This window comes from Crocodylus porosus, unplaced genomic scaffold, assembly GCF_001723895.1.
Source record: "Crocodylus porosus isolate Cpor-Errol unplaced genomic scaffold, CroPor_comp1, whole genome shotgun sequence".
Classification (NCBI taxonomy): domain Eukaryota; kingdom Metazoa; phylum Chordata; order Crocodylia; family Crocodylidae; genus Crocodylus; species Crocodylus porosus.
Window position 1 is genome coordinate 5,578,868 of NW_017728907.1, and position 9,795 is coordinate 5,588,662.

Below are 9,795 nucleotides of genomic sequence, written 5' to 3' on the forward strand. Positions count from 1 at the left end.
TATCATTCCTCTGAGATGAGGAGTACTGTAAAAATAAAATTAACATTTGTAAAGCACTCAGCTGCTATAGGGAAGTCAGAGAATTATTACATTTCTTCTTGGGCCCTTCTAACTTCATAGCAATTTTTGACAGATAACATATTCAATAAGAACAAAGAAGTGCTGTCCATCCTACACACTGAACATGTTTGCTGCTACAGATGGATCACTATTTCCATTTTCAATTGGTCTGCACAGAAAAGTATGGGGAAAGGAACCAACGTAAAAATGATACCCACTGGGCACGCTTATATATTTATTAATGCACAGTAGTTACTACACATTTAATCTAGTACTTGCTTAATGAAGTACTAACTAAATGCATGGTAATTATGGTTATTGCACAAAACTGGTGCACATTTTTTCTGTGATGATTACTGTGCAGTAGCATATTAGCATGGGTTTTGCCCGGCACGCTAGTGTGCTGTGTTACTAAGCTACTGCACAATAAGCATCTTGTATAGATGCACCCACTGTTACCAAATACATCACACAACATCAACTTAAAGTCAACAAAGCTTTGGTTTCAAACCCTGGTCTGAACAATCCAAGCAATAGACTTGGTATATTTGCGTTCAAGATGAAAGTCTGAACCAAGTTGGTGTTTCAGGAACAGTAAGTATCTCAAAACTCATCCTTAGACTACTGGTCCATCCCATACAACAGAGCTTCAAAACTGCTATGGTAGTACATTCTCTCACTTGCTTTTTTAAACCAGTTTCTCTCTCTGGAAAATGTTTAGGTCAAACACTACCTCTACTTGCTTTTATATTTAGCTACTGTAAAAATCTGTCTCTGTCCCTGGACTTTGGGAGAAAGAGTAAGGAGAAAGGGAGATCTGTTCATCTTGCCTTTTCCATGCCATGCTCTCTACTCTTCCAAGCATCAGGACAGAAATAGAAATTAATTACTATAATTTTTGGTACGGCTCAAATATGCCTTCAGTGAGTTTTAGCAGCCTCCATATCCAAAACTAGGATAATAATTGTTTACCTTAAGGACTGACAGCAAATAAGTCTTCGACTCAAGAGTTAACTAATTTCCTTTAAGCTGCAAGTCATAGCCCACTACCTCAATCTAGTCATTCAACTTCTCTTAGTTTCACTATCTGGTGTAGAAATAAGTTGCACTTTTGCAGTATTCATCAGTGCTTTGAGATGTATAAACAATGACAAACATTTGACAGTGGGAAGTTTGAACTACCCCATTTTGCTATAGATATGGGTACATTGTTGTTTCCTGAGTGAGACATATGCTTAATCACATCAGAAGTTTTGGCTTTGTTCCCATTTCCCATAAGATTGAGCAAAATTATGTAGGTGATGATATACTTAAGGATGGGGGAGGTATGAGGAGAGGAATCAAATGATATCAAAACTCAGACCTGATGAAATGACTGCCTAAATGAATGCCAGTATAGAATAGGATGGCAATTTACGGTACATGTGTTATCCATGTAGGGTGTATCATATGATAACCCTTATTTATTGTGGTATCCACCTTCATAGTCAATAATCTAGTCATGTAAATGTGTTAATTAGAGTACAGTGGTACAAATGACAGTGCTTGGAATAATGAACTAGAATATTCAATATTCTGGGTTGATTTTAAGCTTCAGATTCCCTGTGCCCCAGTGCCCATATGCAGAATGTCACCCTCACAAATGCCATATTAATGCTGATATGTATTCTATGATTAAAGCAGAAAAATGCCTATAGGTAGGCAAGGATCCTCAAAGGTTTACTGACAACACTGCTGACACTGCTTGCTCTTAAAAAGAAATACATAGGTGTTTTGTTAATGCCTGTTGACAACCTTTTAACAGGACACAGATCACAAGGTCTGCTACAAGCTATATTGATTTCATTCCATTCATTGCCTGAATGTGGCTAAAAGTAAACAGAGTGCTCTCCTGTGATCTTATTCTTTTCTCCCTAACAACATGTCATGAACAATAAGGGTACAGACAACAACAAGGATTATAGGAAAAACTCAGCTTTGAATCTTTGGGCCTATTTCTCTTCAAATTTTCTTGATTTGCATCTGGGCTTAACTTGATTGAAACCAATGGATTAGCCTCCCAGTGCGAGTTAGATCACAAGCTGGAATCAAATGATATTTGCCACAAAAAGGAGTTTTCATGCTGGAAAACAAGATGTATTTCTGTGTCCCTGGGTTATGGAACACTTCACAGGGGCCTCTACACTGCTTTTGTCTGGGGCAATTCTTCTGGAGCATCTGATTGACCAGTTTCCTACCATGTTGCTTGTCTCCTGTGACACATCATCATATAAGATCAAAATTCAGTCAGCCCTAAGCATTATGTGTCCCTCACACAGGGTTTAAGCAGTCAAGTGAATTTAACCCATAGAGAACACAATGAAAAGAGAGAAATAGCAAAAAACAAAAAACAAAAAAAAGCCCAACCCACTTATGATGAAACCAGTGTTCTCACTCTGACATGAGTAAGTGGTCAATAACCCAGAGGTGAAGCCCCCCTATAATAAAAGGCGGGGGGGGGAGAAGCCCCCTTAGAGGATTTGAAGAAGAAATTCTCTTTATGAACAGGACTGGCATTAGCACTACAGGTGAAAAAAAAAATCACCCTAGGACACAGTGTCCTATTAGCCAGAGAGGAAATGGTAGCCTCCATTCTGACACATGTCAGCATCAAGGTCGAGCAGGAAAGCAGTGATGCGGATACCAGCATGTGTACTAGCAGCATGATTATTCTCACCACATTTTATAGTTGGAATCAATTGACAATCACCACAAAGGGGATTTACACACTGGGCAAACCATCGTCCTGCTGATGGTGACCTGTAAAAAGGAAGGAATTGTTGTTTTAAAATGTTACTGTCAGGCTTCTGAGTGGATTATGGGATTCTGCTTCCCTTTAGAAACGCTTGCCTGTGCATTGTTACGTTAGTGGAGGGAGCATGAAATACCTTATTCCTCCAAGAAATGTTTGACACCTAGATCAAAATCATCCAGATATTTAGACAGGATTTTTCCACACATACTCCTGCCCCATGCTTCAAAAATTGGCAAAACTGTTTCCCTCCCACCCATTCAGAAATTGCAACCCTTTTTCAAATCTAAGACCTTTAAAAACTAAGCTCTTTTTTCCTACCATATTGGCATTAAGAATTAAGAAATTCATTTTTGCTTTCAGTAACTTTTCCCTCAACTCTCTCACTCATGTGTATTTTGATGCCTGTAAATTGTACGTCAAAGTTATTTGGATTTTTTTTTAAAAAATCATAAATTTGGCAGAGTAGAAGAATCCCCACATCTACATTCCAAAAGCCTAGAAATTTGCACGTTTCCCAAAATAATATATGTGCATTACATTTACCACCTGTGATGGTGACATGTATGTGATTAAATCCATTTATCTTGGCTCCTTTTGCCTATTTTCACCATACTTGGCCACTAACCCATCTACCTCCTGGATTATTTCCAACTTCTGAGCAGCTTAAAATAGATGTTGTTTTAAAAAACAAACAAAAAAACCCCCAAAAAACATAACAGTAACTGCCAGAGAAAGGCGTGCTTTCCTACTTTAGACATGATGCACATTGGGATCTGTTACTAGTAGTGAATGTAAATGAGCCATTATGTTAAGCCTTGCTTCTTCAAACCCTTATGCAGAGACAAATTCAGCCTTCAGAGTAATCTCACTGAAAATTATTTAAAGGGGGATACTCATAAGAGTGAAACTTTTGCCCAAGTGTCAGTTGCATCAGGAGCTTAGGGAGTGCATCTGTACAAAATGTTTACTGTGGAGCCGCTTAATTATCTCTGCAGTAAAATCTCAGCATTTACATGTGCAGCCCTATTCAGCAGCAAGAAACTGATTAAGTCCATCATAGGTTAATCCTACAGCATCATTTAGTGTGTAGCAGTGCATGTGTAGATGCTGATGGGGCTGAGTGGGGCACAAGGGTGCTTCAATGCAAGGGCTGCCTTCCAGCTAGCCCTACAATGGAGCACCCTTGTGTCCCAGCCAGCCCCTCCACAGAATGATGAGTTGGTCAGACCAGTCCCAGCCTGACTTCCAGGGCCCCCTCCCAGCCAGGAACACTCTGACCTGGCTCAATTTGCTGTGGTCCCCTGTGCGTGTGTAAATGCAGTACCCGAGAGCAATAAACTCTGCCCCAGAGTTTATTGCTGTGCTGATAGCACATGTGAATGCACCCAGTGAATACGCATGTGTATATGAAAGAAGAATAGAAGTTGAACTCAGGTTTATTTCTCATACTACCCTCGCTGTCCATTAGCATTGTGCTATGAAACTCTAGAAGCTAACACACTGAGATTTCTACAACATCCCATCAGAGCAGGAGAAATTAAGAGTAAAAAAGAAAACTTCACCTCAAAATTTTCTTGCTTTTGTCAGTTAAGGCTAGTATTTGAACTTTTTTAATGCATTTAACATATTCCGGGCTTGGGCCACCTTATGCCTGACTGACATTCAGAAAACAACATGTCAGTCGTCTTTGAGAGAGAACATGCTTGCAGCATGCAACAGAGAAAATGTTAGCATACCAAAGAATGCTGTGAGCAACAGAACATGTCAAGATCCTTTCTAAGTCAGTTGAAAATGTTCTCCTGTGAGGAGAGATTGGATAATGCTAAGACAGGGGGAAAACTGGTTGAATTGCATGTTGCAACCAATACAAATTATCCATTATTACATTTGCAGATCATTTGCAAAATTAACTGTTAGTTCAGAAATGTTACTAAATATTTATTGGATTTTATTTGATTACAGTTCAGTCTCTAGTTCTGTTCACACACCAGATCACACGTTCTATATTATGTGACTGGTCACTCGAGTCATACATTGCTGATTCTGTTCCTGGACTGGGTAGCTGCAGTAGCTTTTTAAACAGGAGAAAAAATAGTAACTAACAAAAGCTTTTAATAAATACATATGAAAATGTTTGATACTGGCCAAAATTTGCTATTAAGGTAATATAAATAATTGTTTCATTTTGTTTTTGTTCAGGTTGAACTGGATCTAAAACTCTTTTTTCTTTAATCACGCAAAGAAATCCCCAGATGTTTCATTTTTCTCAATATAAAACGTGACCCAAAATAAAGTGGCTCATTTCAAGCACTTGCAAGTAAAGCAGAGGTTGCAAAGGTCTGGATTTACAAAGCTACCAGCAGCAGGCTCCTTTTTTCATCAGCTCAGCTGCTAGAACACAGAGACACCCAGGTTCTCTTCTGCCTAAGGAACACCAAATCCATTTGTCCCATCTCCCACAAAAGTGCCCTCATGATTAAGCTGTAAGTCCTGATCTTCTGACCAGAATTTGAACAATTATTTAATAATTGAAACAACATTTTCGGTGGGTTTGTTTTTTTTTTAATGTAAAACTAAGTTTGCCCTGCTTTAGCCAATAACCAGCATTTAATGACTGACATAATACTACAAATAACAATTACCATAATTTATAACCAGTTTTAAAAATGCTTACCAACTATTAAGGTAACTAGCCTCAGACTTAAATGTAGTATTAGACTTAAATTAGTACTATTATGAGAGAGACACAAAATGTAAAGGTCAAGTCTGGATCCAGATTCCACAAAGATGACCAGACAGATGAGTCTCCCCGTCCAAACATTTTTCAAAGATGAGGGTGTTAAGACATGGGGTTTTGGTTTAGAATTAGCATTATTATTTATTTTTCTCCCCCCAAAAATAGCCAACCTTCCCTCCCCCCTCCCCCTGCCCCAACTACCCAGTTTCTCAGCCCTCCCATTATTCTTTTTAGAGACAAGTTTACATGGATATACAGGTTCTCTTGTACCAGAACTTTTCTCCCTCATGCCTTTTAGGGAAATAACCATTTGAATAGGAGATATTCCACCTCAGACCTAAAGTTATTGTTCTGCAACTATTTGCCACTTTATATTATTCCATTTCCTTTTTCTGACCTTCCCATAACTGTTCCCTTCTTCCCTCTGACAAGAGGATACATTCTCAAAGCTTAAGGATGAATTGTAATCTGTTCTGAGGGTGGAACTCTGAAAACATTTTCATAGTATTGGAAGTGGCTGAGGAAATCTTACTCATCATTGCCTTTAAATGTTTTTGAAAATAAAGAATATCTTACTTGAGTAGAAACTAATATTTATCATGCTGCAACATGTTGGCACTTGTAAAAGCTTCATTTACCTGCATTTCTTCTACTCGATTATTTGTATACAGTGCATCCATTTGAGCCCATAATGATGATTTGTCAACAAGCCACAGCTGCATATGTAAAAAAAATGGAAAGATTACCAAAGATGGAAGTGAAGCCAAATGCTGGTCTCCCTTATCTCAGAATGAGCAATGGCAAAACACCATGTACACTGTAAATAATCATGCATCATAAAAACTGAGATAAGGAATATGACAGGTACCTGGCTGAGCTCTAGCATCTCGTGACTGTCTCAAAAGGCAAGCAAGGAATTATAATGCAGTGTCCTTGACTCTATTTTGCTAAGAAGTTGAGCCATTTTAGTTCTTTATGGCAGAGGTCCTTGAAGAGTTGCTAGAAACAATTTCAGATAGCAACTAATTTTTTCCTTAATTCCCAAAACAAAACAATCATTAAAAATCTAGCTAACTTTTCTAAGATAGTGGTGTGCTTACAAAACCCAGCTACTTACAACCAAGGTATTGCTTAACAAGGCCCTTATTTCAGGCAACACACATCTAATTGTGTTTACATTCTAAATGTTTGCCAGGACCCACAATTGAGGTAAACTGGCACAGCTCTACTGGCTTGGTAGATAAGTATTGATTAATTTCAGTTGAAGACCTAACCATTTTTTATTTAGTGAACCAGATAAAGGTCTGCTAGTACTATCACACATCTACCACTAATGGTAACTTTTAGAAACCTACTTTTCTGTTTCTTTGCGATCCCTGCTAGAAATTAGATAAGAAATGGACCAGACGAAAAGAAGAATACTTTTACCAAATCCTGAAATTTCCTTTTACTTTGAAATTGAGATCCATGGGATTAGATGTCAGTGACAAAAATATCCTGGCACCCTTATTTTTTTTCTCCTTCATATTCTTTAAGAGAACCATCTTAAAATAACTGTATCTTTTTTGTTTCACAACTTCCTTTGAATACTCCCTCCTGCATGAACCAAAGTCAACAATACCATGTCTTTCACATTGTGTGTTGTAATGCTATTTTGCTGGCAGGAAGAAGGGTACCCAAAGACATTTTTCAAGATTTTCAAAAGAAGCTATTTTAAACTGTTAGTTTCAAATACATACTCCATTTAATCAATACTGTCAGCAACATTCTCATTAGCAGTGAAGCTTGGAGCTATATTTTCTTTTTTAGTTGCAAAAGAGCCAAGTTACATTCAGCCTCTTTAATGAAGCCATAGTTGCAGCCTGAATCTCTTTGGAGTTACCACTTTTTCAGAGGTTATATTGCAACTGTAAAGCAGTGTGTGCCTGAAATGGCAGGAAAGATTCACACTCCTCTCAGTGAAATCAGGATTGAAACAATTACTCCTGCTTAAAAAATTGGAAGCAGGATTCACTCTAAAGCTATTCTGGAAATCATAACTGTGCCTAGTTGCACTAGTAATGTGGAAAAAAATAGAGTACATGAGATGCTGGGATATCCTTTACTTTCAAACACATTTCAAGGCAATGACACACATCATGATAAACAATACTCTGCCTTCCAAAGGCAAACAGAGATATATTGAAATTCAAAGAAAGCTGGATGCTTTGGGATATTAGTCAGACCAGATGTAAAAATACCAGAAAACACCCATACAGCTGGTGAAGAATAAATCACAGCAAATATTTCTATTAGAATATATTTTATAAAGCACTTGGGTTGGTAATAATACTTAGCATTTATGTAATCCTTCACACATTCGAATCACTCTATGTTGAGTCGAATCCTGTTTGTCTTTCTACATTTGTACTGTACTTTCCATTCTAGATAGGCATGTATTAAATATATATAAATTATATAAGAAGGCATGTTGAACTTTACTCATATAGAAAGAACCTGGCCTTGGCCTACTATATATTATTTCTCACAACAGTTCTTTGAGCTAAGTACAGTAATTCTTGTCCCTATCTTACAGATGGGGAAAATGAGGCAAAGGGGATATATAGCTTGCCAAAAGCCACAGTTAGGCCATAGCAGAGCCAAGAGTAGAACTTGAGAGGTCTTAATTCCCTGTTATATAAAATTATATGCCATCCTAACCGTGCCTTTCCTCATGCAACAAGAGATTTGAGAAAAGTTTGCTGAGCAGAACAGCCAAGACAAAAGTAATCAGTTCTAAGATGTTAACAGATGTCTCTTACAAGCAAGTCTGTCTTACAACATGTCACAAGATGGGGTCCCAAAGGGATGGCTGTGATGATCCTAGGGCTCCGTGGCCATGCCTGCTCCACCCTGTGGGCACCTTCCAATCTCTCCTGCCACGTCTTGCTGGTTGAAATAATAAGTTGGGAGGCTGCTCACAAGTTTGGGTGGTCACAGTCCTGCTGACCCCCACTAGACTCTGCTGTAAAGTCAGTGCATCTCAAGATACCCTAAGCCTTATGGGCTAGATGCATGGCTCTAAAACCACCCCTTTACCACATCCTATGCCTTACAGGTTGTACTTAAACACTGTCCCTTTTGATGAGGCCACAGTCTAGCTCACCCACTGGCATGGGGGGTCCTTCACCCCCTGTAGCAGCACCCTCTGGCACTGGGCTTGCTGCAGCCCCATTGTTGTGCCCTCACTGGTACTGGGCTCACTTCAGCCCTAATGAAGCCACCTCCTCCCCAAATAGCCTCATCCTGGTCCACCAGATTCAAATAACAGCATAAATACAAGCCCCTTGGTGATAACATAACAACAACAACATTGGCGGTCAAACTGCTCCTTAAAGGAGGCAACCTTCCCCCCTAACAATGTGTTCCTCCTAGCCTCAGATACTTTAGGAGCTCCTAGAGCCCATTAGTCTTACCAGCCGCAGAATAGCAACCAAGCATCTCAAAGCAGCAGTTCTGCAAAAGCACCTTCCCCCTGGCTGCTGACACAGAACTAACACCCTGCCAGCCCCAGCCCTGGGGCTTATGTGCCCAGGACCTTGTCTCCTTCCCATCAGCTGACTGGGTACAGGTACCAGCTAATACCCTGATTAGCCTGCTGCCAAGGCAACCTGCAGCCGTGGAGCCCTGCCAACTCTCAGGGCTCCCTAGATAGCTGCCTCTGCATTTGAAGGAGTAGGCACACCTTAGTGCCCTGAGACACAACAGTATATCTACATCTAAGAAACAGGACACAGCTTAGGTGTCCATATGCTAAAAAGGTACAGAGGCACAAAAAGTTCAAAGAAACTCAAAAAGGTACTTAAAGAAAAGGGAAAAGCTAACTTATTTCCAGTCTGAGGATAAGAAAACTGAATTTATGTAGAATTATAGCAAGATGTTCATGGCAGTAGAGGAGAAACCTGTATAAACAGTTATCAGGAAATCTGTTTTGAGAAAGAAAAATAAGTATTCCCTGCTGCTCCTATAAACTTCCCATTCTCAAAAACCTTCATTCGTTTCTAAAACTGGATCTGATGTAAATCTATTTGGACAGTATTTTATTTCTATTATTCCCTATTTTATTTATTCACCATTATCAGGCAGCTCATCGCTTTTGGTTTTCTTTCAGAACCTGAAAAGGCACTAAAAGGATATTCTGCTTCAAAAGACCAGACCTGAAGCA